This window comes from Drosophila nasuta, chromosome 2R (assembly GCF_023558535.2).
Source record: "Drosophila nasuta strain 15112-1781.00 chromosome 2R, ASM2355853v1, whole genome shotgun sequence".
Lineage (NCBI taxonomy): Eukaryota > Metazoa > Arthropoda > Insecta > Diptera > Drosophilidae > Drosophila > Drosophila nasuta.
This window is the reverse complement of record NC_083456.1, coordinates 13,921,284-13,937,717: the sequence shown is the minus strand read 5'-3', so window position 1 is coordinate 13,937,717 and position 16,434 is coordinate 13,921,284.

Genomic DNA, 16,434 nt, shown 5'->3' with positions numbered 1-16,434 from the left:
AAATAATGGGGAAGAAAGCCCTAAGGAATTCGCCAGGAAAATATGTGTCGGTCTGGCAAATGAGTCAAGCCATCGAGTCGAGTCCTTCCCGAGTGCGACTGCGAGTGCGAGTGCCAGTGCATTTATATATCTGTGTCTGGCTGACGAAGTCATTTTGCAGTTGCATTCGACACACAAACACAGTCCGGAAGTTCTTCGCTCTGCACATTTCCCCATTTCCCCCACATTAACACACACACACTCACAAAAACACCCGCAACTCGTTGTTGCAATGAAGCAGCGCAAATGAACTGTCTCATTAATTATGCACCTTTATTTTCATCTCTCACTGGTAATTATTTAAAATTAAACTGGATACAACTTTTGCGCTAGATGCTTCTAGAATGGTGCACTAAATAATTAGAAGCGGCGACCTTGTAGAGCGTACAGTGGGGCTAGCACGCAAACCTACCTACAAAAAGGTCATAATAAGTTTTAATTGAAATTTTCAATTCAAATTGCAAGTTAATTATTCTATAGTTATGCATTACCATTTTGGTTGGCTGTCTATATAGATCCAAAGGCAAAAACATTTTCAGCCAAACAAGCAAACAGCAAGCAAAACCACTGCAACCACTGGACAGCGGCAGCACACCGCAACAGCAACCACAACAGAGGCAGCGACCGCTATAAAGAGGATTCTAGAGTCTGGGTTTGTAATTAAAAAGCATTGCATATGACTAGACACAAGATTACAAAAACTTAAAAAGATTCAAACTGAATGCTCTTTCAATCCAAATCAAAACTCAAAGGTCTCTCATTCAGTTGAAAGCTGAATAGAATTAACAACAATCTTGTTTTTTGGATCACATAAAATATATTGATTTTTAAGTTTAACAACTTTTAATGAAAATGCAAAAATGGTTAAGTGGTTACAACATTTAGTACAAAGTTTGCGAAATAATTTAAAGTTGGAAACTCATCTCAGAGTATTTTCTGGTCGAGTGGTGCTCCACTTTAGCGCTGGCTCTTTCATCTTTCCGGTTCCTCTTTATGCTTTTTAATTAATAAGCCACTAAAAAAGGTCATCACAAGTGGGAAAGTGCGTTCGACTTGTGAATATCGGCTATACATTTTGTTTTAAGCAATAAACTAAAATCGGATAGAACATAATTTAAAATTCCAAGTCGAAAATAAATTTTATTTTATTTGTTCATTAAATGTCATTCAACTCGAATATTATCTCAAAAAAATGCTTACAAAATAAAAATTTTAGAAAAAATGATTATTGCAAAAAGCGGATTCTAATTTCGGGTATTAGCTGCTTTGGATGATAATATGGCATATTTTGTTCTCTTTGGTACGTTTTAAATAAAATAGTATATAGCCAATATACCCTGCGGTATATTTTTGTATTTCGTTCAGTATAGAATATGGATTACGATGTTGTTTCTTACTGTTGTTTTCTTACTTGTTTTTGTATATTTTTTACTTTATTATTTTTAGTTTTTAACATGTGGTGTAGTTAAATTTTAACACACACTGATTTGCCATTATATATTATTATATTTCGTCGTTCTACTCGACGGTCCGACAGATTAATAAATTTTCTTTATCGCTTCTGCTGTTGGCACATAAATTTGATGTCTTCTTCTGCCTGCTACATAAACTTGTCACTGAGTTATGATACCCTCTCAGTCGATGCGCGACGGGTATAAAAACTTATTGCTTGACTTAAAGTGAGAAAGAAAACGGCAGCAAACAGTTTAAAGTTTAAATCGCAATAAACTTTAATTCATTGTCGGCATCCATAATTGGAATGCATTTTGTAGATCTTTAGAGGATATTATGCGCACGACTTGCGTTGGGGGAAAAATGAAAAGTGCACAAATCACTCAAGTTGTATTTTTAGAGTGTCCTTTTTGGGGTATCAAGGACATTTCGATTAATGTTTCTAGAGCAATCGACAGGCGACAGCAAACGTCACTCGGCCCAACGCTGATGGTAACGACAACAGACACATTCTGGCAGAGAGAGAGCTTTTTTTTGGTTTGTTGCACTTTGCAATGTGTAGATTGGAAATGAATGAAGTGTGAAACAACTGATGGTGTTGCAAGACATCCTGTACGCTTCTTCGTTTAGCAGAAGGAAGGAGGCATGAAAACAGTTTGATTCTATAAAATGTGTTAAATGCATGAATATGGATTGGCTGCATATAATATGTATATAATTTATTTTAGAATCTTTGTTTTCGAGTTATACTTTACTTGATTTTTCTTTAATCTATTTTTGTAATTCTTTATTTTATTTGAAAATAAATCACTTTTGTTATTTAGAATTAAGGGATAAATTTGAGACTTTGCAATTCATTTAAAATTGAAGAATTTCATTATTTTAATTAACTATTTATTAACTATACGCTTAGAAAAAAGAAATTGATATTTTTATTTATTTGGCAATTGTGCCAAAGTGTAAAATAGATTAAGTTGCTCTTCTTTACTATAAAACATAATAATAACTTTCTTAAATACTTTTTAGAATTGTGTGATTATTTTGTTTTCTTTCTTTTTTAACTCTTTGCTTAAAGTGTTGCAATTATCAAAGAATACTACATTATTTTAGGCTCATCTTTACACCCTTTCAGTTGTCATTAAAATACAGGGTATACAGACTTGTGGCAGCCGCGACGTCAGGCAGCGCTTCTAGTTGTCTAAGCGAATTAATTTTTGGCTAAGACGGCGTCGGCGGCGACGTCCTCCATGGCCGCGTTGGCCATGAGATGGCCATGGCCAATTCGTCAGTGGGCTATGGGGTTTTTATGGGGCACCTTCAATCCACTTTGTAAGCCATTCTACGGCAATAAAGGCTCAAGTGAGTGCCTCTAATATAAAATTGAATTTAAATAAATGGAGTCTCGAGTCGAGTCGAGTCGGCCGTAAAAGCCAAAAGCACGACCCGCTGCCACACGTTTCGAATCTGATTTGATTTGTTTGCCAGGCATTGCCTCTTCTTCTCTCCCTCTCTTTCTCTGCATGTATACCCTCTCTTTCACACACACACAGACTCTCTCCCTCTCACTTTGAGTTAAGCGTACGCCCAGCACTTAGGCAGAATTTAATATGCAACAATCTTTGGCAGACGCCAAAAAAAAAAAAAAGAAAGAAATGTGTAGGGAAGACGCATAATCAACAATCAGCAGCCAAGAGGCGGGGGAAGTAGAGAAGCAAGAGCAGCAAAGTGAAGTGAAGTCGAAGTCGAAGTTGAAGCATCGACGAGACGAAGACGAAGATGTCGAAGTATTGTAATAAATCGCTGGCTAAAAATGTGGCACGAAATAGCTTTAATTTATTCATGCCACGCGCGCGTGTTGCAAGCCAATGTCTTGGCGTTTACAACATGATAGCGGGAGAGGAGGGGTTAGGGGTTAACGTGTGTGGGTGGCATTGATTAAAAATGCAAAAGACTGCACTGCGCCGATCTGTCTGCACTTAAGTATGCAACAGTGTTTTTTTTTTGTTTTATGTCCATTGTCGTTGTTGTCTATGTAGGAGCTGCCGCTCGACAGCATGTGGCAAGCAGACTCGTGCCACATTATGCAAATGTGGATGCCACCAGTTGGCTGGCTGGCTGGCTGTTTGTTGATCTGAAAGGCTTTGAGTGAAGCCGCTGCTTCGGCTAATTGGATGACAGCTAATTAAGGCAGACAGTCGACAAATTGGCAGCTTGTCTAGGTAACCATTTGGGATAGATTTGAGCAATTAGGCTTGGATACTCGACCGTGTGTGTATGTGTGTGTGTGTGTGTGTGTTGTCTGTGTAATAATATTGTAAGCTCATCTAATGGCAGCAGCTTTTTAATGTTCTTTATGGCCAAGGGTTGCCGCCAGCTGTTGCTTGTAATTTTCCAGTTGTGTTTATAATATCGCGCTACACAAGCGTTGACAACACTGCTTGCGAGAGTCTATTCAAAATAAATTACACTTCAGGTATATTCCCCAAGTCGCAGCTTGTGCCCCAGAAAAATGTTGTGTGTGTGACATGAATTTCAATTGTTATCTTTAATGTGCTACCCTGTAATGTGCCTCAAGCAGTGAGGTATCTTCAACCTAGCCTATTGCAATCATAATTATACGGAGAAATTCTGCAGATTTTCTAGGAAATTGCGTGCTCATAAAACACCGGACAGCCCGGAGAGGAAGAATAAGATTGAGAATGAGAATCGGCTTAGCCAGTAAAGCATTTGCATAAAACCAAATTTATTATTATGAAAATGTCTGGCACCGTGGGCAAAAAGTGTTCGCAAAATGCAGAGCTGCATTCGCTAAATATATTTTAAATTTATTGCTTGTAAGCTTGGCAAATAGTTTTCGTTTTTCGTTTTTTTTCGCTTTGCAATAAATAAAAATACTTTCATTGAATGCAAGTACCAAGAATATTCAGCTTACTTGCACAACTTTCGAGGGAGTGTAAGAGAAAAATAAAAAGGAAGAGTGAAAGAGAGCGTCTGTGTTTCTGTGTGTGTGTGTGAGTGCCTTGTGGCTGTTAGCATTTTAAGTGTACAACGTGTTGTTGAGACTCAACACACACGAACACATGAGCTTATACAGCCACTTACGCGTATGTCTTTGTATATATTTGTGTGTGGGTGAGTGTTTGTGTGTATGTATGTGTTGAAATTGACTCACTTCAGTGGCAACATCTTGCGACTGGAATCTGTTGGCAAATGTACATTGAGAAAAGCATGAGTAGAGAGAGTGAGAACGAGAGAGAGAGAGATAGAGACGCAAGGAGCAAGCTAAGAAATATTGCATGTTTATTTATACACACAACATTCCATTTTTCATATTCTCTGCAATTTCGCAGTCAAGAATTTATCTTAAATATAAATGAATTAAATTTTATTTTCGATCTGTAAGTTATTAAATCAGTCGATTTTCGTTCTACAAAATCTGCTGTGTTTTACAGTCTTAAATTTCGCATATTCTCTGCAATTTCGTAGCCAAGAATTTGTTTCAACAATAAATGAATTTAACTTAATTTTTGCTCTCAAAACTCTGTTGGAAAATTATTTGCTTAATTGGCTGATATTAGCTTGTATACAAAAAATTTAATAGTTGTTCATTTTTTTTGTAATTGTGTACTTGACTTTCGCCTTTTAAATTATGTTTAATTAAAACTGAAATTCACTTTACTGCTTCACTGCTTCGATTTTCTTCTTTAATTTCTCATTTTAAAATTTGGCTCACTTTTAATTAAAATTATGTACTAGATTATCACTTTATAAATTCTTCTCAATAAAATTTTTAATATAAAACTTTGCTATGTTTTGCCAGTGAAATCTTTGCGAAATTACTTTCAGGAATGTCAATCTAATATTCAAATTTCTATTACCAAAATATGTACATGCATATTTGTTAAGCAATAAATTCAACCAACCAGATTGCTGCCTGTCGAAATATGAGAATAAAACGTAAACTTGAACAATGGGGATTTAATAATAATAATTGCAATTATGTTACAACCACGCTAATATCTAGTGGAATCATTGTTAAAAAAAAAGTTTTCCATTATTCGCAGCGTTAAATTTGTTATTTCTATTACATCAACGTGTCAGGGAAATTGCTTTTTGTGAAGTTTAGCACGAGTTGATTGCAATTTGTTTGTTTTGCAAAAGTTTACAGCAAAGTTTTTCGTTTCGTATGCTGAAATTTTTCGATTAACTGTACACGAGTGTAAACTGTCGAAGGGAGGAGAACGAGAATCTGCTCTGGAGGAAACTCATTTTGTGGGTGTCAACGGATTAAATTAAGCGTAGCATACTTTTTGGGGCCAAATCGCGACTCTGACAGCTAACGAGGGTCATCAAGAAGTTAACGTTCATCACACGTGACGGCAGACACCGGAAAGTAAGCCGAATAAAAAACGAAGAGAAGAAAAGCTCTTAAAGTATATTAAAGACATTTGCCTCCGGTATCTATATCCTAAGTATCTTCGATATCAGCGAATGATGTTCGAACATCACACACGCAAAAAAAAAAGAAGAAAAAACTCTTTCTCTCACTTTGCCAGCTAAGTTATGTAATGTCAATCGGCTTCTTAAGGCGTTTCCATAAAAATGTAAGTCGTGTTATCCTGTTTTCGGCATGTGTGTGGATGTTGTTAGTATCTGTGTGCGTGTGTGTGTGTGGGTGAGCTGATGTTATCGCACACGTCTCGTCTGATTATCGTGTGACAATGTGCGCACAAAATAAAATCAGCATTTTCGCTTTTCCTTCCAAGTCAAGTGTTTGCCCCGTCTCTGCATCTGTATTTCTCTATGTGTGTGTGTGTCTGTCTGTCTGACAGTAGTTGTAACTGTACAAGTGTGTGTGTGTGCTGTAATAGCCTGCAGCAAAACACAAGTTTTGTTTTCAACTGTTTAACACGCATACGAGTACAGCACGCCTTTGGCTCGCAATGAAGCCTGTGCTGTGTGTTCACGGTGTCATTTCGACAGCCTCGTCATGCCACACGCCACTCGCAGCACTTTAGTTTGGTCGAGCCTTTAAAGAGATCCTTAACTACAAGTTGATGCCATCTGCATGGAAATTACCCAAACGTTGTTTTTGCTTTTGCACCAGGATTTGTAATTGGATAAGCAAGAGCAACTACGACTAAGTCGTGAATGAGGTGCGGCAACACACACTTAAATTTAATGCCATCTTACAGTCATATATAAATCCATTATTCTCATGCCACAAAACAGCCAACCAAACAACTGGATGCTGGATGCTGGCTGCTGCTGGATCCAGCATACGATTGCTTGCAACATTTCGTGCCCAAATCCAATTTCGCTTATTTATGTGCTGGGTTAATTCAAATACAAAGATAAGGCACAACACGGCGTCGCTACAATAGATAGATACGCGCACTTCAACACGTTCCGCTCCGCGTCGCACCAACGCACACTTTCCACTTTCTTCCTTTCCCCACATTCTACTCCCCTGTTGCGCTTCCCTTGGCACCTGTATAAAAAAGTTTTCTATTTACAGCCCATCAAGTGGGCTTCATTTTCGTGTGTCTTTTATACCCGCTACCCATTGTTAAAGTATGAAAAGGGAAGTTTAAAATATTGTAAATATTGTCCATAGTCGGTAGCAGTGGGTTGTTGCTCGAAATTATTTAAGATTTGTATTTTATTATGTTTAAATTAAGATTTCTTATGCATGTCTGCTGTCTATGCATCTGAGCAAGCAGTGCATTATAATTTGCGTTTGCAGTGCACTGCTTTAATTTTCTCGCATTGAGGCAAGCAGTATTTCCGCTTCGTTCGCTTGATTTTTAGGGTATCTGTTGCAGCATCACTCGCAGTTTCTCATTTGTTTTGTTTTTCTCGCTTAAGCGTGCTGCTTTCCCTCATGCTCTGCATCTCTGTTCCACACTTTCTGCTTTCTCCGTCTTTTCAAGTTTGTGCATCTACTCACTCGTAGGCGTGTGAACCTTTGTCTATTTATTTCTTATTTGTTTGCTGGTTTTGTCACTTTTGGAGCATTTTATGCGCTTTTTACAGCACGTATCCTTTTTCGCAAGTCGACTTACCGCCCATGTCCTTTTATTGCATTAACAAAAGGTAAGTTGAGCACGTGCAAATCGAGTCTAGAGCATTCAATGCATCGTGTATGAAAGACATCGTTTGGGCCTGTCTGTTATAGTGCGATGGATTTCTTGTACCCTTTTCTTTTTGTGTGTTGGCAAAGGACCTGCGCAACTTCTGTTTAATTCACACTTCAATTACCAGCTTTAGCTTCGACCAGCTGTTGGCCAACCGCCCCGGCTCAGGCCTGACCCCAGGTCCGAGGGGCTTATGGCAGACAATACATTATGAGCACGTACAAAAATGTATGGGGATTGGGATTAGAGAGCAAGAGGGAACAGGACGAAATGGATTGTCCGAATTGGAGCTCATTCTTAGCTTTAGCTTTTGCCGGCGCACAAAAAATTGTGTAGAAATTTATTTAGCTGCGCTTCCAAAAGTGTCCTTGTGGGATTTACACATTTGCTCCGGATTTGACAGTTTGCACTTCATTTAGTCCTGCGTCCAGCATTCTGCAAGTTATTCGCACACACTCATAAATACCCCAACATACAACATACACAGAAATTGGCCATTGCTTCGTTGTTGCTTTTTGCTTTCTTGCTGTTTTTTTGTTTTTTTTTTGTTTTCTTTGAATGCCCCGTAAGGCATGGGGAATACTCCGCCTTCGTTCTAGGCCGAAGTTCTGATAAAATGTTCAAGCTGACCACGAGTTCAATTCATTTGCCAGTGCTTTTGGGGCACTGACCATCGTCCACATCCTCCACATCGACCGCAGCTCTGACCCCGACCCTGAGTCTGTTTTCATGCGAATTTATTGGTTTTCCTAACATCTAAGTGGATCAGCTTTCAGAATGCAATACGCCGCAGATATACGGCTCTTAAAATTGCTTTTCTTTTTTGGCCTTTGTTAACCGAAAAATATTGTGAGAATGTCTCGAACAAAAGTGCTCGACACCCAAATACTTCGTACATGTTTTTGTAGAAAACTGTAAATTTCTTTTAAGGTATGAATTATTTAAGAATTTTTAGCATTTAAATTATCTGAGCTTTAAGTTTTATTTTTGGCTCATATAGTTGCTATATTTATTGAATCATTTTCCTTATTAATTAATTTGATTATAAGTGAATCGAATTTAATTTTTATGTCAGCACATTTTTTGTCAATTTGATGTCAAGTCTCGTAATTTTAATCTGCAATCTTAGAAACTCCTCTTTTCAAACATTTCAAAGCTCTTTGATCGATGACTTTGCCGCCAAGTTGCGAAGTTTCACAGCAGGCAATGTCAGTTACATTTTTAAAACAACTAATTGCATTTTAATTTCCATTATCGTCCAGCCGCGACATTGTCAACAATTATAGAAGCTTCAAAGTTTTGCGCAAAGTTTTTCTTTTAATTAAAATTTCACACGTTCATTGAACAGCGCTAATGAGCTAGAGACTCGTACTCGACCTTTAAATGAGAGCAAATAATTCAATTTGTTGCTTTGACAAACTTGATGACAAGGTCTGCAGCGGAGGCAACAAAAAGTGTCTCAAATGAGTCTAAACATAGATATTTCATTCAACAGTTAATGAGCCTCAAGTATTTATTAATTTATCCATTATTTGTTCTAGTTTTGCCACACATTAATTCATCAAAACTGACGCATCAAATTACCTGAGCAGGGCAAAGTTAAATGAGTTTTGTTTTGGTGCTTTGGGGGCTTAACAAATTAAATTACTATTCCGAAATCCAAGTAATTATGTATTATTCTAGCCTAATACAGAGAATTCAGAGGCGGAATTAAAGTATGCACAATGATGATTCAATTTGTAAGCATAATGAACAAATTAGGAGAGATTTATGCGCAGTCAGTCAGAATGGGAAACAGGCTCGAAATTTTCCATTTTGCTATTTTGTATTTTCGACACTTTTATCTATGGCATAAATATTTATGCGAATTTGTGATTTATGGCTGCAATAGGCTAAAAACACGTCGTTGTACCAAGCTATGCTCACCTTCAAAGCCATTAAGCACCATCAGCATGCACGATTTATTTGCCCACATAACGTGGCCTTTAAAGGCCATGGTGGGATAAACAAGAACGTTTAAGAATAGTGCGGCAATAAAATAGGAATATTTACATAGTAACTGTGCTTGCAAACATTTAAAAGACAGTTCGATAGATGTGCTTATAATCCAAATGGTTATAGGAAATTCGAGATGGTTCATGCTAGAAAAGAGAAGCCACAACGACAAAACAGATACATTTGGTGGTAGTAGAGACTTGAGTGTCCTTCCCCCCAGTCCAGTTTAAGTATCTGTAGAGTTTGACAGTTCGTGAAATCAAAGTTGGTGTCCCGCAACTGTAATAGGTTTTTATTGCCGCTGGCGGCGCAACCCACATGGATGGACGAAGGCGAAGACGAAGACGAACCAATGACTTCCCAGCTTTCTTTTGTGCTCCCCTCCACGAAACTTTTGCTGGAAATGCTTTTAATCTAACAACAAAGTTGCGAGTTGCCAGTTGCCGGTTGAGAGCTGAAAGCTGTGAAACCCGAGAAATAAGAGACGGGAAACTGACAACTGGGAGCCGAGAACTTGGGAGTGCTTAGCCAACTAGCAGTTAAAATTTGTGAAATGTTTTTTGCCCTTTTTTGCGGCACAAAAATTTAAGTTGTCCTTGACATGCTTCGTCAGGAAAACGGAAAAAGGATGTCTACTCTTTTATGCATGTTGTATGTATTGTGTGTTTGTGTGTGTTTTGTAAAATGTACATTTCAAACGAAATCCAATTTCACATTTTGTTGTGTTTCTTTTAACAATGTAAAAACAACTATTCAGTTTCCATCCAACTTTTTAATTTTTTTTAGGGAAACTGGAGTTCTTTTGCCAAAGTATAAGTAGTGTGTAAAGTATTCACTTAGTATTCATATTGCTTCAAAGGTTTTGCGCTGCTGCTTGAATAAATCTTCTTGAGCTTTCAGTTTCAGTTTTACATTTCGCTTCATTTTCCGCTTAAGGTATTAAAGTCGAAAAATGTATTTACAAATTCTTGGCCCAAGCTGAATTAATTAAATGCCTGTCTTTATTACTTGGTTTTCATTATTCTTTCTGTGTGTGTGTGTTTTTACTTTTTTTTAATTTCAATAAAAATTAATTAGCGTAGCGAGTGGCCTTAATTATAACGCCAGCCCCCCTAAAAAGTGTAGCTCCCAAAAAAATCAATAAAGCAGTTAAGCCTTCTCAGAGGACCCGAAAAAATTCCAAACAGCCAACTGCCAAGAGCCAAGGGTGATAAAACGCGTTCAAAACATTAAATGACAGATTGTCGGATTTAAAGTGCTTTGGGATTAGCCAAATGGGTCTAAGAACTTCGGATTTGTAAGTCCCTGATGTTTAGCCAACACAAATATAAGCTTCTGCACTTAAAGAGAACTTTCTTTAAAAAGTTCAGTTTTAGATTTGAATTTCGAAACAAGGAAGTAATAAATTGTTTGTTTATCTTTCCCTGATCCTATTGACGGGTTTTCTGTTCGAATTGCAAATTAACTTGACAAGCATTTGAATAGAAGGTACAACTTTTCTTTATGGTCTAATTAAAAATTGGAAATAAACAAAGTCTATTAAGTAAATCCCTTAAGGAAAATAAGAGTCAAAATAAATCAGCTCTATTGTTTGATTAAAAATAAGGAAAAAAGGTAAAAGGAAGTTCATCAAATGTATTAATGAAATGCCATATGAAAAAGGCATAAAATACATTTTTTTTTGTACACAAAACCTTTCTTAATTGCCTACATTAAAATTTGAAATACAACAGAAAATGGACATCAAATAAATATTTTTTTATAAGCCGAATTAGTCGTATCCACTATTTACTAAATTTAAGTTAACAAAAATTAAAAAGTATAAACAACAAATGTAAGTAAATTGTATTCATTTAAGTAAAGAGCCAACAACTAATGAAATGTTTGATTAATATAATTTAAAAAAAATGCAAAAAAAAAAACAGTAAAACAATTTCTTTTCATTGTCTAATTTAAAATGTGAACAAAATAAATTAAGAAAAAAAAGGCACACAATAAATCTTTTTTTAAAATCAGTTTTAGTCTTGTCAACTGTTTGGTAAATTTAATTTAATAAAAATGCATTAATTATTACGATTTTAGTCTGCAAATTCCGCAAAACGATTAAAATGCAAAAAGTGGCATTAATAAATTATTTATGTGGGACACGAAGAGGCTTTCACAGCATCGATTTGCATGTTAAACTCATGAAAATATTTAAATTCTTGACAGCAAATGGGTATGGAAACCCGAGTCGCCTTCTTCCCCTCTCTCTCTCTCTCTCTCTCTTTGTGTATATGAGGGGACTTTTGAACTTATAATTAATGCGCCGATAGGCTACCATTAAGGCATAGATCGTAAAGTGAACTGGGATAAGGACAGAAGCACGCTTGGAGAAATGACATTGGACATTGTGTTGGGTTGGGGTGCAATTTGATGGCTGGGATGGAACATCAAATAGATTTGGCATTCATAAAAAAATGTGCATGACAATGGCTGGCAGGCTCTGAAAGCAATGGAAATCTCAGAGGCTCAATCAGTTTATCGATTTAAATGCTGCTGTCATAAAACGCAGAATGTGAAATTCGCCAAAGAAAATGGAGAGTTAGGGAACATTGTTACTCCTTTCTCCTCCTCTGTTTTTTGGCTACCCTTTCGACTTTGTTGTCTGCTCCGTGAACCTCTCGCCATGGCCATTTGGTGGTGACCTGCGCACCGTTTGTCGTTGCCACACACACATACACAATGTGGCACAAACTTGAGGCGAGGCATAACACAGAGACCTAATACATTTTTTATACCTAATGCGAGCCATTTTAGAAAATGCGATGCTGTGACGCTATCTGTGGGCAAAATGTGAAAGGATATTTAAAGGTCATGGCACGACCAAAGCTACCTTGAACTGAACTGTGTTCTGGGCTCTGTGCTCTGTGCTCTGACTGCTCTCTGTTCACTGTCCACTGATAAGAACCAAGTTGCTGTGTATTGATTGAAGTTGCCTTTTGGCCCATGCTGTGTTGTCAGTAATTGAAATATGTTGGCAATATTCAAACGACTGACCAATAATTTAGATAAATTTCATAAATATCACAGGCACTGCGTCATCATTATGCTCTAATCAGCGATGCATGCTGGGCACTGGGCTGGAGCGGGAGTCGAGGCGAAGGATATTTCCGGCATTTTGACCGCCGGAAAATGTTGAAATGAACATGGCAGCAACAGCAGCAGGTGCCACAGTACTTCGCTCACTCTCTAACATTCCCTTATGCTACCTTTTACTTTCTCCCTCTCCCTCTCTCTCTGTCTGCGTCACTTTCTTGGTGGCACACACACACATTAAATGATTTATTGGCCATATCTCGAACGCGTGCGTCCTTAAATTTCATAAATTTCAGACCAAAGTCTGCGTTTCATGGCCAAATAAAGTAACAAAGTTTCCCAGGGACCTGTTTTATATTTGCTCTGCGCTCACAGGACTATTGAGCAGCAGAGCAATTGAATAGATTTCTATGGCTGTGTGTGAGTGTGTGTGTGTGCTCTAAAACTTTTGCTTAAACTCGTTTATTGCTTTTGTCATCGAACTAAGTTCCAAGCTATAATCGCAGTCAAGTTCTACTAAGTTCAGCATAAAGTTTGTGACAAGAATGCACTCTGAATGTCAACTTGTAAATTATTTCAAATGAAATTCACCAAATGTCCGCTGGCATTTTGGTTTTTGCAACAATTTTTAATTAAATTACATGACCATGTTAGTTTCACACCCGTTCAAATTGTTTGTCGAAAAATATAATTCGATTTGGTGGGGCAAATTAATTTTTCATTTGTTCACTTTCCCATTCGATAATTCAGTTTCACTTGTTTGCATGGTAAATGGCATTTTAATTACATTACTGGCCACTCCATTCGAACCTGGCCCACAGCCAAACTATAGCCAAAAAAAAATCGCATTGTGCAGACAATGTTAAATCGAAATGAAAGATTTCTGATATACTCTCATGCTGAAATTGCTCAGAGGGATAGAGAGCAGTAAAGAAAGAGAGCGAGAACAATTGTACTGCCAGCAGCAGCAGCAGCAGCATCTGCTGCTTGAGTTGCCTCTTCTACATTGTTATCTAGCTACAGCTGAAGATACTTAAAGCAGAAAATTGCTACGGCTATTGGACACTGAGCTAACATGTTATAAATTGCATTTTGAGGGCAGGTTTGTTTTAAATAGACTACGGTTCAGCTGCGCTGTTGCCTGCGAAGTCGATTATCGTTTATTTGGTCTTAGCAAAAAAATGCCAGCTATGACCTGCATTTCTATTTTTCTTTATTTTGCCATTGGTTTCAATTTCTTGAATGAATTTAATTCAAGTTGCTTTCACTTACATAAAAGATACCTAGATTCCAATGAAAGAAATTTACCAATATATGAAGCATACTTTTGAGCTCTCCAAATATTTTTAAAGCATAAATTGTAATTATTATATATAAACATTTTTCAATTAACAATTCTTCTAAAATCTGATATATACTTATAACAGTTGTACTTATATCCAGTTGTAAATAATAAATAATATATTAAATTATTACACCAAAAAATGTAGTAAGCTTCTTGGAGCAGCATTTGTTTTAGATAATCCCATTATATTAAGTATTTACATTCGAAATTTGTATATAATATCTAAATATATATATATGGATTTAATAAATACCTATACATATCAATTTCATTCATGTTATAATTAATAGCAGACATCATAACATAATAGACAAACTCTTCCCCATGAAACGATTTCATCAAAAACTAAAGCACACTTTTAAGCGCAGCACATAATTTTTAACGCTAAGCTGTCAGTGTGCTTCATTTCCATTATATTAAATATTCATATTTCCCCACTCACATAATTCTTCAACAATTTGAAAAATGATTAGCAAGATTGAACGCTTTGATTATTATAATTCTCGTTTCGTTTCATTTTTGAAGCAATTTCCTAAAAGCGATTTAAACTCAATAATAAACTGAGCGAAAAATTGGCAGCAGATATTGTTAGAATTTAAGATTGCTCTTCACAGCTTCTCTTGACAAATATTTGAATTTCATAATTGAAATGCTTAAATTTCATTTTGATGCCAATGGCAAAGATGACATTAAAGACTCAATCGATTGGTGTGTTTGTGTGTGTGTGGCATTAATAAATTTAAGCTGATTCAGCTTAATATTCCCATCTATTTGTCAGGCTGTGTGTGATGTGCTGCGTTAATAAGATTATAACAGCTATGATTATTAATAAAAGCAACAGTTAAACGCAGCAGCAGCAGGAGCTTGGCCAAGTTACGTAAGCGCCAAGGGAAATTAAATTTCTCATTTCTCATACGCAGCCTAACAAACACACACACATGGAGAGTAGGTGTGTGTGTGTATTGTACATGTGAGTGTGTGTTTTTAGTCGATGGCTTTTCTTTTTGGTTTTGACCCCATGATTTATTTTCATTTGCCTGCCGCCAAAATGCCGTTAAAACAGCTGCAAAAACATTTCATTGGGCCAAATTTGAAATTTATGTGTTTTACTTTCTAAATTGTAAAACTTTCTGTGTGCACCCGTGTGTGTGTGCGTGTGTGTGTGTTTGGGAGTGAGTGTGTGAGTGAATGTATACAAGTGTAGTCCTGACATTGTTCTTTGATTTTCGCGCTCATTCTTGCGGCTCGTTTCGCTTGGCCAAATTCGTGCCGTTTGTTTCGACGTCTTCACGTTTTTCGTGATTTAGCATGTTGCCTCATGACAATTGACAGTTATACTTGCCCTTATCAAAAACAACAAAAAAAATGAAGAAGAAAATACGTGCCCCACCTTGGCCCATAATTTGCTTAGTTCTAACGCACTTTTTGCCTTTTGTCTTTTGCGACGATTTTAAACGCGACTGATTTCCGTTTCCGTCTCCGGTGACGCCATTTCTTTTTTTTTCTCTTCTTTTTTCTTTTTTTTTTGCCCACCCAATTCTGTCGCCTGCGGCTTTTGTAAATACTTGTGCATATTTCGTTTTTTTGTGTTTTCACTGTGCGTATTACATTTTTTGTAACAAGTTGAGCTACATTAGCATAATATATATATATATATATTTAGCTGATCCGTGTGATAAGTTAAGTTTGCTTGGTTGGCAAAGGTTTTGCTGTCAGCTGCAAAGCTAGATTTACATGCATAAGTAATAAATTCACTGTTTGGAATCCGTTTTAAAAGTCTTATCTAGCTAACCCCTTGAAATAAATTGTTTTTAAATTTATTTCTCACCTTCTTTCTTATTTATTTCAGTTGTAATTTCCTAATGAAACAGTAATTTTCTAAATTTTTGTCTTTCTTTTTTCTAAATGATTGAATATTTAAGAGGATTTGCGTCTCGCTTTTTCAGTTGCAGCTATTGTTTAAGTCTCATTTGAAGCTGGCGGCAGGAAATTGTGTGTCAATGAAATGTCCGCTCTAAAGTGCTTTGCGTATACGTAATGTGCATGAGAAAGTATGGTAAATGTCTCTCAATAAGCATTGATAAATTTATAATGAAGTTGCGCGTAATGAAGGACAATCAATTATTGTCCTGCTCCGCGCATGTGTGTGTGTGTTCTACGAGTGTGTGTGTGTGTGTGTGTGTGTGTGTGTGTGTGTGTGCGTGAGAGCGTGTCGCTTGCAGCTAATCGAATTTATTAGAACTGCCATTTGTTATCAAGCTAACAAAGTGCAGAGGGCCTCTAAGAGCTGCTGCTGTTGCTGCTGTCCTTCGATAGCCAACAATAGGTTCCACGTAATGACTTTGTGTGTATGCATGTGTGTGTGTGTGTGTGAATGGATTAACAGAA